The sequence below is a fragment of the Zootoca vivipara genome, chromosome 1 (assembly GCF_965207765.1).
Source record: "Zootoca vivipara chromosome 1, rZooViv2.hap1.1, whole genome shotgun sequence".
NCBI lineage: Eukaryota > Metazoa > Chordata > Lepidosauria > Squamata > Lacertidae > Zootoca > Zootoca vivipara.
Window position 1 is genome coordinate 59969125 of NC_142582.1, and position 15451 is coordinate 59984575.

Genomic DNA, 15451 nt, shown 5'->3' on the forward strand with positions numbered 1-15451 from the left:
GTACCCAAGTTTTGATGGAAATATATCTGTTTCTGTAGCAACGCAGATCTGTTCCATAAAAACAAGAAAAAGGCACACCTTTGACAGTTTACTTTTGTAGTTCATGGGTCACTGAGAGGTGAAGTTTTCCATTTCTGTGGACTGTAGTGCCAAGGTGTTCAGCCCTATAGTTTGTGTACGTACTTTTGACCCTTTATCTATATTGCTGTCTTTATAAAAGGGCTTCCTGGGGAACTAACAATACTGCTGTTCTAGCACTGTGACTTTGTTGCTGCTGGCCAAAGAACATTACAATTTACCAGTAAAGCAGTGTGAAAAGAGTATGACTACTTTGAACTTGCCATTAGCTCCTGAAGTGACCTTGAAGGGCATGAAAGACTTCAGTTGCAATAGCCCCTTCTCTGTGATCTCATATTATGTAAAGACCAGTGTGCCCTGGGGAAATGGCAGAATATAAACCCCCAACTATGAAGCTCATGAATAATCTCACTTATGCTGCTGTTTTAACTGGTGTTTTTTTAATCTTCTGTAACTCTTTTTGTTTTGTTTTCACACTGTGGGGAACTTTTCTCATCCCAAGGGCTGCCATACCCTTGTGGGCAACCTTTGAGAGTGGAGCCTGAGCCCAAAATGGGTGGAGTTAAAGTGGGTGGAGCAATAGATGTGACTCTGTACAGTGGGCAATGCTCCCATCAAAAGTAAGAGGTTTCTAAACACATGTGCACCTCTCTCCATCTTCCCTCCAGACCATGAAGAAGCATTATTGGAGTTCATGGACTCATCCCAGCCAGAAAGAGCACCCAAGGAGGGCACAAAGCAGGGCTGGAGAGGAAAATGGTCTGGGGAGGGGGTGAGGCCTAGGGAAAGTCTCAAGAGCTGGACATAGAGGCCCAGAGAGCTGCATTTTGTCCCTGGGCCTGAGGTTCCCCATCGCTGGTGTAACATATCATCTGATGATCTCGCTGGATCAGAATGGACAAAGGGCACACTGATCTGTGAGTGAATCATCTGCCGTCTTGCCTGTGCCTCAACTTCATGAGGATCTCATAGTTCATTTATTAGACACCCCACTTTTCTGGACCCAGGATGGCTATACTTGATTATCTGATGCTGGCGTTCTCGGTGCATGTCCACAAAGCCACTTACACCCTGAAGAGGAGGTGGGGTTGCAGGCATGGCACGACCCAGCCATGCATGTATGGGCTGGGTGCTCAGCCCCTAAACGATAGGTGGGTTTTCGCCCGCGCTGCTTGCAGGCCAGCCAATCCGGCTGGCCTGGGGGGCGTGGCCTGCGCTATTTAAGCAGGGTGCGGGTGGAAACCCTCCTCCTTTTTTCCCTGCTCACCAGCTGCATCAGTTTTCCCCACCCACCCACCCTCTAGGTCTTCTCTCTTGACTTTGCTATGGACCTCGGTTGGTTGCCATTGAGGGGCCTGGTAGGAATTTTTCCCAAGTGGCAAATTGGCATCAGCCATTGGGTTTTTCTAGCAACTCGTCACAACTTTTGGTTTGGCAGTTAGGCATTGGAATATTAATGTTGAAATCGGGAGGAAGGGAGGTAGTGCCATCACCTGCCCCGAAAATGGAGGGGTCTTCCATTAAAGGATTCTGGGGACGTGGCCCTGCCTGAAGCCTAGGGAGGTTAGGGCTGAAGGCACGGCCCTATTGGTGACCCCAGGGAGAGTTCCATGTCGATATGCATCACTTGGCTCCTTGGCCAGTGGTTAACCCTTCCCGGACTCCCAGCACACAGGCTGGGGTCGGATATAGCCAGTTAGGGTCCAATGCCCATTAACCCTAATTGATGTGTCTTGTGTCATTATTTCCATTGGGGGGGGAAAGGAAATTGCCACGCAACTAGTGGCACTAGTGGTTGTCAGGACTGTAGTGTCTCATGTTGTTTCATTCCCCTTAAACAGGGGGGCCCTTTCACCATTCAGGTGTTGCTGAATGACAGTCCTTATCATCCCTGGCCGCTGGCCGTGCTTGCTGGGATTGGTGGGAGTTGTAGTTCAGCAACTTCTGGAGGAGCACATTGTTCTCCACAACTGCCCTTAAGCAATCAAAGATGATAAGAGTGCAATGCTGCAAAGCTTCCTGGTCACAATGGCACCTCATCCCACATACTGTTTTGTCAGAGGAACCACTCATAGGATATGGAACGATCAAATCTGCATTTTGTAGGGAGATGGGTAAAAGAATCCAAATGGCTTTTTCAAATCCAAAAATTATTTTTCTATCCTTACCCTTGCCTTTGCTACATGTGATGCATTTGAAAGGTTTCATTTAGGGGGGGAAATGTCCATGAGCAAAATATTACAAAATACAGTATTTGTCACAAACAATGCAGTATACAATACATTATTTTCCAGAGTGTAATAATAAAAAACAACAACTCTACTTGGGAAGGGCCATAGCTCAGTGGTAGAGTATCTGCTTTGCATGAAGAAGATCCCAAATTCATCACTAGCAGTTCAAGGGGTAGTCTCCCTGTCTGAAACCCTGGGGAGCCACTGCCAGACAGTGTAGACTGTTCTAAGCTAGATACTCTTGGTATAAGAATAATAGAATTTCTTCTTATTGAAATTTATTTTGTTAGTTTGATCCCAGTTCTCCCATCTGTTATCTTGAATCCCTTTTCTGTCTTCTGCAGCATTAGCTAGTCCTAGTTTGGTGTGATCTGCAAATTTGCTGAGCACCCCCTCAAATCCTTCATCCAAGTCATTTATAAAGACAATGAACAACGGGTCCAGGACAGAACCCTGCAGCACCCCACTTGTCACTTTCCCCCCAGGATGATGAAAAACCACTAATTGAGCACTCTTCGGAAGCTTCCTATGCTACATATAACATACCATTTCTACAAAGTGCTAGGCTAAACTAAAACTTTTATGATTAAGACCTACATATGAAGCATCAGGGATCCTTGACATACAATTTCTTGTTTCATTTTTTCTACTTCCACAATGTTCTGATTCCTAGAATCTGACAACAGTTGAATCAGAAGCAGCACACAAGAGCAGCAGAACCCTCAGCAGGCTCCAATGACCACCTCCATTGTGGAGGAAAGGGGAATTGCATACCCATGAAATCAGTTAATACCGGTTTATAAAAGCAAAGGAGTCCAGAGTGACTTTGCAACAATGTGAGTATGGCATCTATCTATCATCTGTCTATCTATCATTTGTCATGCTGTAGTTTCATCCTAGTTTCATTTCATGCAAGAATTTGTGCAGGCCAAATAAAGGCTTTCCAACCGGATCTGAGTTCATTGACAACAGGAACTTGTCATAAAATGGAGAAATCCCTACGTCAAAAACGCAGCTACAGCATACACCCAGACGACCTCATAAACATGGCAGCCTTTTTATCAGCTTGTGGTCAGCAGCTGTTGTGGATTTTTGCAGCTGAATCCTGAACATTTATTGTTTCTTCCTTTAACTTTCTGGAGCTTGACACAGAATTGCATTCCTAACTCCACCTGTTTACCAAGGGCCATAAAGCTACTGTAATAAAATTACTCTAGCAAGCAAGAAGCACCAGTTGCGAAAGCCCTTTATTACCTTTAACAGGGTTACCTAAGAGTAACCATGACTAGTAGTCAATAACAAGGATTCCAGAAGATTAATGATGAAGTTAAAGGTTATTTGACTGAGTGAACTGATGCAGGTGTTTGGGCCATACCAATGGCTGTACTTTTTGAGCAGTTTTCACAAATCTGAAGGTTTGCCTCATAGAAAAAGCTGATTCTGGCTATACATAAGGAGAGGCTTCCTGACCGTGTGAGCTGTTTGACTGTATGACGGGTTGCCTTAGGAGGTGGTGGGCTCTCCTTCACTTGTTTTAGGTATTTGAGCAGAGGCTGGGCAGCTATCTGTCGGGGATGCAGTAGTTGCATCTTGTACTGCAGATCCTGCAGTGAGCAAGGGTTAGAACATGGCTGGGGAACATTCGACCCTCCAGAGAGACCCTACAAATCTCATCAGCCCCAGCAAGCACAGCTAACAGCCAGGTATTCAGCAACATTCTAAGATGAGGTGGAGATAGGCATGCATATGTTGGATTTCATGCAGCATATACAAATTGAGCGTTGCCTATATTATTTTTTGGTAGCACCTGGAACAAAACACAAGGCTGTCACCTTTTAGTCTGGCATTGCATTTACAGCACCAGCCATGTCCTCAGCATTCTCAGCTTTGGTAGCACTGATCTCACCTGTAGGAGATATGAAAGCACAGAATTCAGGCTTGCTTCCAAAGACGGCCAGTGCACCTGTCTGAAGATGAGAGATGCTTTGTTTCTCAGTGAGAAGTGTCTTGCTTTTTTCACTTGCAATTTGTTTCAGCATCTGATTTCATGCTTATGAAAGTTCAAGTGACCTATTCCTTCCATGCAGCATTTTAATGATTAGCCAGAGAATGTATAGCAAGCACAATTGTGGGCATAGGGAGCTACAAGTAATTAATACGATTGTAATACTCTCATTTAAAAATAGCTGGGAATGTATTTGGCATAGAATGGATGATAGCATCCAGAGAGTGTCTAAAATACCTTCGACAGGGTACAGATAGGAGGATTGTTCCTCTTTATTCATCACATTTACACCTTACTTTCCTGCTCAACAGCTCAGAGTGCCATAAAAGGGGGTTCCCCCTTCTGACCTCACAACCACCCAGTATGAGGTAGGCTAAACTAAGGTGAGCAGAGATATAAGCTCAGGTCTCCCTAGGCAAAGACAGACATTCGATATACCATATACTGCCGCTCTCCTTTCAATCTCAGCATTGTGGCAAATGGGGACAAATTTGTCAGTTTTGGTTTCTCTCAGTTTCTAGCTTTCCCAATTTTAAGATGAGTTCTCCACATTTCCACATCCATTTGTGATTTTCTTTTCCTTTTTAAATGCAACGGCTCATGAAAATTCATGGTCATTTTATTGTGCATTTTTGCTCACATACACAGTTTGGTATGAAATTTTGCCTAAAATATATATTTGCAAGCAAATGCCCTTAGTATAATGCATTTTTATGTTGTTTCCACTAACATTCATCTTCATGCACACTTTCCCTCAATATACATATTTTTGCAGACTTTATTTAGTTGGAGAACAGCATTACACAATTTGGAGAAGTATGAATTTGGAAGGATAGCTGCATTTAGGTTCATGCTCTGTTTCTGGGTACACAACGGTGTGCAAATTAGGTAGGTGTGCATTAAAATATGAACCAAACCAAATTTCCCCCTAATCCCTAGAACTTACCCTGCTATCTTGGGGACAACAACAACATAATAAAATTTATTATTTATACCCCACCCATCTGGCTGGATTCTCCCAGCCACTCTGAGTAGCTCCCAGCAGAATAGTAAAAACACAATAAAACATTAAAACTTCCCTAAACATGTAGGGAAGTGAGAGCTGGACCATAAAGAAGGCTGATTGCTGAAGAATTGATGCTGGAGAGAATTATGGTGCTGGAGGAGACTCTTGAGAGTCTCATGGACTGCAAGAAGATCAAACCTATCCATTCTGAAGGAAATCAGCCTTGAGTGCTCACTGGAAGGACAGATCCTGAAGCTGAGGCTCCAATACTTTGGCCACCACATGAGAAGAGAAGACTCCCTGGAAAAGACCCAGATGTTGGGAAAGATTGAGGGCACAAGGAGAAGCGGACGGCAGAGGACAAGATGGTTGGACAGTGTTCTCAAAGCTACCAGCATGAGTTTGACCAAACTGCGGGAGGCAGTGCAAGACAGGAGTGCCTGGCGTGCTATGGTCCATGGGGTCACAAAGAGTCGGACGTAAGGTCAGTTCAGACTCTGTATCTGTAAATTCTTAGACATCTACAACAGATAGTAAACGCATCAATTCATGCTAGCTGTTGTTATAACCTTGATGAGATGGGCACTTGGTTGCTGGGAATTGTAAGATTCGCTATTCAGGGTCTATAATAAACCAGTGGCATCTCTTCAGTGCTTTGACCCAGAGAGCATCCAGGCCAATGTTAGCTGTGAATCCCCCCATGTCCTTTGGATAGTTTGTGAGTTATTTAATTCCTTCTGTATGAACCTGTCACAAGATTTCTGATTTTAACCTACCCTTTTTGGTCCTACTGTACATGTGCAATTCTTCTGTCCATTTAACTTTTTTTATCACTCCTACATGCTTTTACAAGCAGTCGTCAGCAGCTGCGTAGAACTTGCTGTGCTTTTCCTGCCCCACCTCCCAGGTGTACTGGGTCAAAAGTTATAATATTTTCCCCTTCTGTGTAATGCCCCTGAGAAAAAATATTTTTTCTTGTCTGACACCTTTGTGCGCTTCATGCCTTATGAACCCAGCCCAGTTGCTGTTCTTCAGCTCCATGCACTCTATAAATTACACCTAAAAGTGCAGTAGTGAACGAAGTGCAGCACATATAATGTGTGTGCTTGCTTTGCCTTGCAGTCATATTAATACGTATAGAGTGCTTTTAGGGCTGTAGCCTTTTGATGGTTTTTCGTTTTTAAGAAAGTGTTTCCTAACCTTATGACTGTGAATAGGAACTGTAAATGTGTGAAGGTTTATCGTAGGGGTGGGGACCTTGGAGCCCTCCAGATGTTGCTGGAGTTCAACTCCCATCATTACTGGCCATTGGCTATGCTTTCTAGAACTGATAGGATTTGGAGTCCAGCAATAGTTGGAGGGCCACAGCTTCCAAACACCTGGTTCATAATATCCTCTTAATATTGCATCTCCCCAATATTTATGGCGTTTCTCTATTTTTTATGGTGCCATTTTAATGTTCATTGGTAAATTAATTTTGTGCTCCATAGAATTTTGAACTGAGAAAAGAGAGAACTGTGTGAAGGTCAGTGCACCGTAAAATCACAGATGCAAAAACAGGCAGATGAAAAGCAACTGCTGTGGTCAAGGTCTGAAGCCTCGCTCTTCCTTGCTCTTCCTGGTGGCATACAGAAGCAAAAAGCATTTCACAAAGCAAACAAATCCGCTTATTGCGCAGAAGTTATTCTGGCTGCAACATACATCTTTTCTTGATGAATAATGTGGTTGCTTTTAGCCTTAACTCTACATTGTAGTATCTTCACAACTCAGTTCTGTGACTAGCTTCTCTCTCCCAGCAGTCTATAAGACCCCTGGTCCCAGAACAAATGCACAAAGAAGTCATGGCCCTCCAGATGTTCATTGGACTACATCTCCCATCTCCCATCACCATTGACCACTGATCATGCTGGCTGGGGCTGATGGGAGTTGGAGTCCAACAACATCAGGAGGGCTTTAGGCTCTTCATCTTGGGGTACTCCCCCCCTCCGAATTAGAAGCCAGCCTCAGCCCAGTGACGGACACATATGAAACTGTGACTGATAAGTTTGTCCTTTTTTAATAGTTAGAACAAGCTTGGCTTTTGAAACTATGTCTATTTCAAAGTCAAGTTTCTATGAAACAGCCTTGCTGTGCCATAATGGGTGAACAGCAAGTGTTTTGCAATTGCTAAGCATTGGTTTTAGTTTCAGTTTCAACAGTGCAACAGCACCTGATGGAATGAATTTGACTGTGTGTCTGCCACTGTTGAAGGTGAGCATGGCTGTTTCTGTCCACACTGAAGGGAAGGCAATAAGATTAAAGTGTTTTTGAATATTTGGTCCCTGAGCAAAGCATGAAAGGGATATTTTTGAGTACATGCCATGGCTGCTAGACTACCTAATGCACAACTCCTCAAAACCTCATGGTGATATATGTGTTTGAAGGATCGTGTAGACTTAAAAGCTTTACACCCTCATTCTAAATATTTGTCCAGGGCATGCAGTGTACACATGAAGGTTCCATTCCTCACCTGGATTTCTACATGGGTAGGATGCAATATCTTAGGTGAGTCAAGAAAGGTTCAATATAGACTCACTATTTTGCGTCCAGAACATTCCCAGCATAAAAAAGGAATGAGGCAGCTGCTATATGTGTTGCTTGCTGGGTGTGCCATATACATGCTGAAGGGATATGTACCTTTATTAAGCTGCAACTAGACACTGTTTCCAACTTTTGACATACTGGTACCAATATAAATGTTCAAAAAGTAGAATTTGCAAAGGTAGGTCAATGATCCGACTTGAATGTGCAGGCAGGTGCAGCTTGGAGATGCTCCTAGATCCAACATTGTCACTGAAGTCTCAGGTGGTTTTGGTGGCTAGGTGTATCTTTTTCCAACTCTGGCTGATTTGGCAACTGTGGCTCCTTTTGGGCAGAAATGACTTAGCTATTGTACTCCATGTTCTGGTAACTTGCATGTGAGATTACTGCAATGCGTTCTATACGGGACTGTCCTTGAAGACAACTCAGAAATTTCAAATGGTCCAAAATGCAGTAGCCAGACTATAAGCTGTAGTTCCATTTAGAACTTTTATAACCCCTGTTTTAAAACAGCTGCATTGTTTGCCAATCCATTTCCAGTTCCAATTCCAGTGGCTCATATTAGTGCTTAAAGCCCTCTGGTTATTTAAGGCAGTGTTTCTCAACCAGTGTGCCTCCAGATGTTTTGGGACTACAACTCCCATCATCCCTAGCTAGCAAGACCAGTGGGCAGGAATGATGGGAGTTGTAGTCCCAAAACATCTGGAGGCACACTGGTTGAGAAACACTGATTTAAGGTGTATGAGTTGGCCAAGTGGAACATAAAGTAGGCCTGTATATGAAGCAAACCCGTTACAACATCTGGGTGTTCACACATCTTCCTTAGTACAGGAATGATACAAACTTAAGTATCAGCCTTTGCACATGTTAATTCATTCTGACACTGAAAAATGAAACCAGGATAAATTAAGGTCGGTCAGAATAACAGGAATATGAATGCCTAGGCTCATTTTCTTATTTCAAACCATTCGACTTAATCTATCAACTTTAGTTGTGAAAAAACAGAACTAGTTATTGAAAATTTACCTAGTCGGAACTTAAGTTGTGAGAAAACAGAACTAGCTACTGAAAATTTACCTAGTAAGAACTTAAGTCAAATCTGAAATTAGCAACTCTTACCAGCCCCAAGCAGGAGGAGGTATTACACGGCCAAAACTGAAATTCTACAATGCTGCTACTCTGGTCAGATTTCTTGGAGGATGGATGCACATGGAGCAGGCAGCTGGCGGCTACTCTCTAAGTACCTTGATATAGACCAGACACCCTGACAGACCCAAGTTTATCTCAGTGATTACAGTTCACATGATTTAGTCACTTAATTTACACAGCCTTACTTTTCACAAAAGTTCTCCTTAAACTGTTTTACTCTCCTTGTCTCATGAGTTTATCATGGTATGCTCATGGTACAAGGAGACTAAAACAGTTTAAGGACAATAATCTGTGTTTTCCTTTTCTGCTTAATTCATGATTTTGTTGTTTTGGGCTCTTCTTCATTTTTAACTTTATGGGAAAAGCAAACCCACATTTAAAAAGCAAAACAATATTAACATGATCTGTAAAGCTAATCTAATCTAATTTTTTCCAATCCCATCTGTAATGTCTATTTGTTTTTATCTGTGATTACATAAAAGTAAAAATTTACAACTCCAGGAAATAGTGGTACTAATAAATATATGTACATTGCTAGATAAGGTTATCAAAATGTTTCCTTCAAGGAGATTAATTGTGTAAATGGCTTAATGTGAACAGTATAAAGAAATACTGCATTATAGTCTTAGGGTCATCAATCTTCAACATTTTAGATAGCTGACCATTCAACATAAGAAGACCATTCAATCACCCATCTAGTCCAGCATCCTGTTCTCACAGTGGCCAGCCGCATGCCTCTCAGAAGCCCACAAGCAGGACCTAAGCATAACCATCATGGGTGGTAGCAGTGCTTTTTCCTGGGGGACACATGGGGACACATACCCCTAAACATTTTGTGAATCTAAATTTGGCCTCATTGAGGGGCAGTATTTCAATATGAGTAGGAAAATAAGAGTACCCCATAACCTTTTTTAAAGGGGGAAAAAGCACTGGGTAGTAACCATTGGTAGCCTTATTTGGTCTAATTCTCATATAAAACTATCCAATATTGTGGCCTCCACTGTCTTTTCTGTGATCAGAAAAGACACAATTCCTACAACATTCAGCACTCTGGCCAGAGCCAGAGTGAGGACAGAATAGAAAGGGAAGCTCGGGTTGTAATGCTTAAAACAAACATTTGAGGGAGAAATGTGGTCCAGCTTTCCCTTCATTTCTTCCAGCAACAAAAACGAAGCATTGCAGCTTGGCTCCAATTAGCTCAGGTCAGCCTGCTTCTATCTATCATGCAGCAGACTGGCTTTACATTTTTTTGCTCCCCTTTGCAGATGCTCATTCTTCATATGAGTTACAGAGAGTTTGTTCAAGGACTTTGCTATGTGGATCAGAGATTCAAAGCGATTCTGCAGTGCTTGCCATAAGCATGGCAATTTTGTTATGAACTAAATAACTGACATGCTTAGAGGCCTAGGTTTGAACAATCATTGTGCAGTTGTTCTCTTTCATTTGAAGATATATTGGAGCTTATTTGTGTTCAAGATCTGTGGCAAACTGCTAGAGCAGACGTTTGCTTGAAACTTCTCATGTACAACACACTTTCCATGTCTAGTACCTAAGCTCCTTCATCATGTAAAGAGACACAACATGGGAGATGCTAAATCACCTGTCAAAACTCATGTTTTGTAGGTCTTAAAATGTACTTTGTGCAGAGGGTGTTGCATAGAAAAATTGGTCGTAACCTTTCAAATGAATTCTGTCATGACACATAAGAGTTAGGGAGCTATAAATAGATGACTGTCACAGAAAGATTGACTCTTTGTGAAGTATTTCTTTTTTTCTTTTGAAATCAAACAAATTTGTGAGCATAGTCTGACACCCAGGTATTCCATAGGAAAACAACCTGAAAATGGAAGGAATAATCCAATTTCTAACAGGAGGCATTATTCCCTTACATTGTAAAATTCAAAGAAGGGCAATACCTTTATGTTGCAAAATAATGTGCAAGCTTTCAAGTTCCACAGAACTCTCTATCAGCTTTAGATGGCAAAAAATAAAAAAAATAAAAATGCAGGCAGTAGAAGAGAGAGGAAGAGAAGGTGAAGGCTGTTGATAAAGCCATCAGTTTCTACCTTTACTTCTTGTGTGGATTGGGAAAATTCCACCATTAACTTTTTATTGTAAAGCTACAAGACCTCAATAATTTTGATTCTCATTCTAAAATATAGAAGGGGCTGCTCTGTATTAACTGATTGACAGCTAATTAAATTAATTGACACCCTTTGCTGTTACTTCCAAGAGGGAAACCAACCAATGACTGGATATATTACTACTAGGCATTCTGTACAAATAAAATTAATTGCTTACACAAAACAATGGCAGTTCTTCCAAAATTATAGGAATCATATTTAAATGAGCTATAACTAATGATAAAAGTGCTCATTAGAATGACAAGAACCATTAGATACTTTGCATGTTTTATTATTCCAAACTACACAAGTAAATTCACCCCATAAAACATAATTACATTATTATTTCCAGAACATATACCTGGAGACAAGCACATACAGACATCATGTTCCACCACAACATTTTTTGTTGTTGCATATTTCTTGCTTTATTCAGTATGTGATTGACAGCTCTTGACATTTCTTCAGATAAGGAAATATTTTAGTGTTTACCTGTGATACATTTTCTTATGATTCAGACATTAATAATAATCAAATACAGTTCAGAAGAAATGCATGTAGCAGCTGGAAAGCACAGATATAAACTAAACATAGCTTCACTTAGTAGCTTTTTGACGTCGACTGTCTCCCACACCCTCTGTATAAACCACAAAGTGAGCTATGTACACAGTGGCTGAAGTAATAAAAAACCTTCTCTACACATTACAACGCAAACCCAGGTAATAAACTTTTGTATCTAGAAAGGGAAAGAAACGTGTTCTTGAAAAGTCTGATACAGCAGACAGCTACCGTATTTTTCCGTGTATAAGACTAGGCTCCCCCCCCCAAATGCCAAAAATTAGGGGGCATCTTATACACAGATATATCTCCGCCCATTTTCTTAAATCTGAGTCCCCAAAATAGGGGGCATCTTACACATGGGGGCGTCTTATAGATGGGAAAATATGGTATGTCTCTAGGATGTCCCAATAAGGGTTTTATATGGTTATGCTGATTAGCTCCAGCTATGTGTAATTAGAATTTAAGCAATTTTAACAGAGCAATCCAAATCCCCTTTGTGTCAGGTTGGGGGGCAGGGGTGGATTGGACAGAAGTATCCCTATTCCATCTTCCTGCTGGCTTCTGTCTGCAGAGTGACACCAGTGTTACTCCACCAGCACCAAACTTCCCATTCTGCCCAAAGAAGAAGTTGCTGGGCAGAAGCTCTGCCAGTAGGATTCCCCACTAGTGACAGCCTATGAAAAGCCCTGAAATGGGGCATTCCAGGGAGGGAGGGGAGGGTGAGCCACAGCATTGAACCTTATCTGGACCAGAAAGCTGCACCAACTCTGGGCTAGTGCACTGATTTGTGCAGCAGGGCCACAGATGCTATTCCATTAAACCCTCCCAGGCAGCAGGGATAGTTAGAGATGCAGCCTAAAACAGTCAGCCCTCCTCTGTAGGACCCATATGCTCATACAACCTCTGTGGTCTGCATGGCACATAGCCAGAGCTAGCTCAGGTTAGGAAATCCTTTCCAAACCTGCTACCTGGGATGGCCGCCTTATTTTGTCTTAAGGTGGGGCTGGGCTTGATTGAAACACATTGTTAAATAGTGGCAATAGCAGTAGTAGCAGAGCTGATTGCAGAACAATGCAGCTCAAAGACCCTTAGCACAAGACTTGTCTTTCCAATTGTAGAAAATTCTGCTTCAAAAGTAGAGAGATAACAATCTGCTTCAGGTATTGAACCTAAGGCACAGCAGGCCAATTAACATATGGTGTCTGGAGTGAAACCAAGATCAACAAATGGGAGCAAGATGGAGACTTGAGCTTTGGAAACACAGGCAAGCTGGCCCACTCAGATACAAAGTTACTGAATTATATACACAATTTCAATAAATTTAGCATGCTGTATGACTAATTCTCAGTGATATCCTTCCCTTGGAACTAGGCATCATAATGGCATCATGCATTTAAAAAAAGTAATGGAAATACCTTTTGGGAGGGCCAGATGCCTGATCCAGTTTCTTATTTGCAACACCCAATCCATAATCCCTCATAAAGCCAATGGCTAGAACAACATGTATTGCTGCAGCTCAGCTTGCTAAGAAACAAAGGTTTTCCACTTAAGTTTCCAATATTGTTAATGACAAAGGGGGAAAGAAAAAAACAGGGTGTCTGCAAAATGAACATTAATCTGCACAAGCTTCTAAGCAATGTGCTCATGGAGAGGCGTGTGAAAGTGCTGATCTCTAGCTGGCAGCTAGTGACGCCTTACCTGTTTCAAACTCAACCTTCTCCTTTTACTACTTGCGGACAGAATGGATTTTCCCGGCAGCACAGGAAACCAGCAGCGTCAGCTGGGGAAACCGGTGTCCCCAGCAGGATAGCCTTTCCACAATTATCAGATAAAATAAGGGTTTTGTGTGTATGTGTGTCCAATTCTGAGTTTTACATTTGCTCACCTGTGCTCTTGAGAGTGCAGTGGATTTGGAAGAAATTTCCTAGGATCAATATCTGTTGGTAGGGCAGGTGAGTGCACAGAACCTTCCCTTCTATCCCTGGTTGAGGACTGCAGCAACAACGGGAAGCAATTCCAGGTTGCTAGGTCATACCCAGGGGAACTGGAATCTAGCCAGAAATAACCTCTGTGCGATTTCCCCTCTCCTTTAGAGAAAATGTAAGGAATGAGAGCCAGTAAGCAGATTTCGATTTTTAAAGTGAATGGTGATGGGACTCAAGTTCCTTGAGTAGGGTTGCCAGACTCAATAGAGGACAGGACTTCTGTGCCTTTAATTGCCCTGCTCTCTTTTGAGTCTGGAAACCTTAAAGAGAAACCAAGAGACCCTTTGTTTAATTTCCAAGCAAAGGGTCTGCTGGTTTCTCTTTAAGGTTTCCAGACTCAAAAGAGAGCAGGGCAATTAAAGGCACAGATGTACTGTCCTCTGTTGAGTCTGGCAACCCTATCCTTGAGTCTGCACTCTCTGGTCTGGGCATGCTAATTCTCCTAAGTTGTGGTATTGATGGAATAAAAAGACCTGAATGGCCTATCTCAGCTCTGACACTGGACAACTTTATAATTGTGTCACATGTTGCTAAGGAACTCTGTCTGGGCATTGGACAGAATCAACATCCCCAGATCCCTTTAACAGGATACCCTTAATGAGGAGGTGCAGACAGAGGCTACAACCTCCCTTTCATCTAAACAAAGGCTTACCCAATGCCTAACCGCCACTCAGGGTCGTGGGTTTTAGCCCCATGTTGGGTGAAAGATTCCTGCAGTGCAGGGGGTTCAAATAGTTGGTCCTCGTGGTCCCTTCCAACTCTACAATTCCATGGTTCTAAGGGACAGCCCTTATTATAGAGTGATTAGTATGTTTCCAATAAAATTATAAGAAAGCCATTCTAATGAAAGAGAAGATTGTAGGAATGAGCAAACTGTTAACCACCAGTTCTTCAAATGTTTCCATCTGGTATGCGACAGCTAAAGAGTGGGACGCAGGATTTTACAAATGGTGAAAGTTCCTATAGGAGCTTGCAATGTCAGATTTGACCATGTTAACAGCAATTTTGCATGGATTACTTACCGGTAGTTCAAGTAGGCCCAGGCACCTGAATGACATGCATGGAAAGGTTAAGATAGTCTTCACATATAGGGGCCAGACAAGTCAATGTCTACCAGAGAAATTAAACAATTGAGAAGCATACATTGAAGGACATTCGCTATTTCAATTTTCCCCAAACTGCAGACTTATGATGTACCCTTTCACAAGTTCAGGGGGGTCCAGAGAGAATTCAGTCCCCTCTTCACACAGGGGTGGAAAACACATGCAGTTTCTTTCTCCCCCCCTCCCTCCTTCGTCCCTTTCATTCTGCTGAGACAGAAGCTTAGTTCCCACTGAGGTGATAAAGTGGAATTTGGGCTGCACCCACTGAATACTCTCTTGGGCAATTAGTTCCTAAGTAATTTCTAATTAGGTTCCTGGGTAATTAGGAAAAAGAGTTGTGGAAATCACAGCCTGCATTTCATTTAGTTCAACATTGTTCAAGTACTTTCTGCAACTAGGAGATGCTGCACATTGTCATTGCGTGTGACTGAAGGAAGACAGACAGCCTTTCAGAGAAATGCAAAAGGGCAATAAAAAGGGAAACTTGCATGATAACTGAATCAATATTATACTATTTCCTCAATGCTGAATTACAGGAATTACAATGAAAATTTCACCTCTGTTTACTTTCTAATCTCAGCAAACACTGTACCCATTTTGACCACTCCTCCTCACCTTCCATCTCCTCCC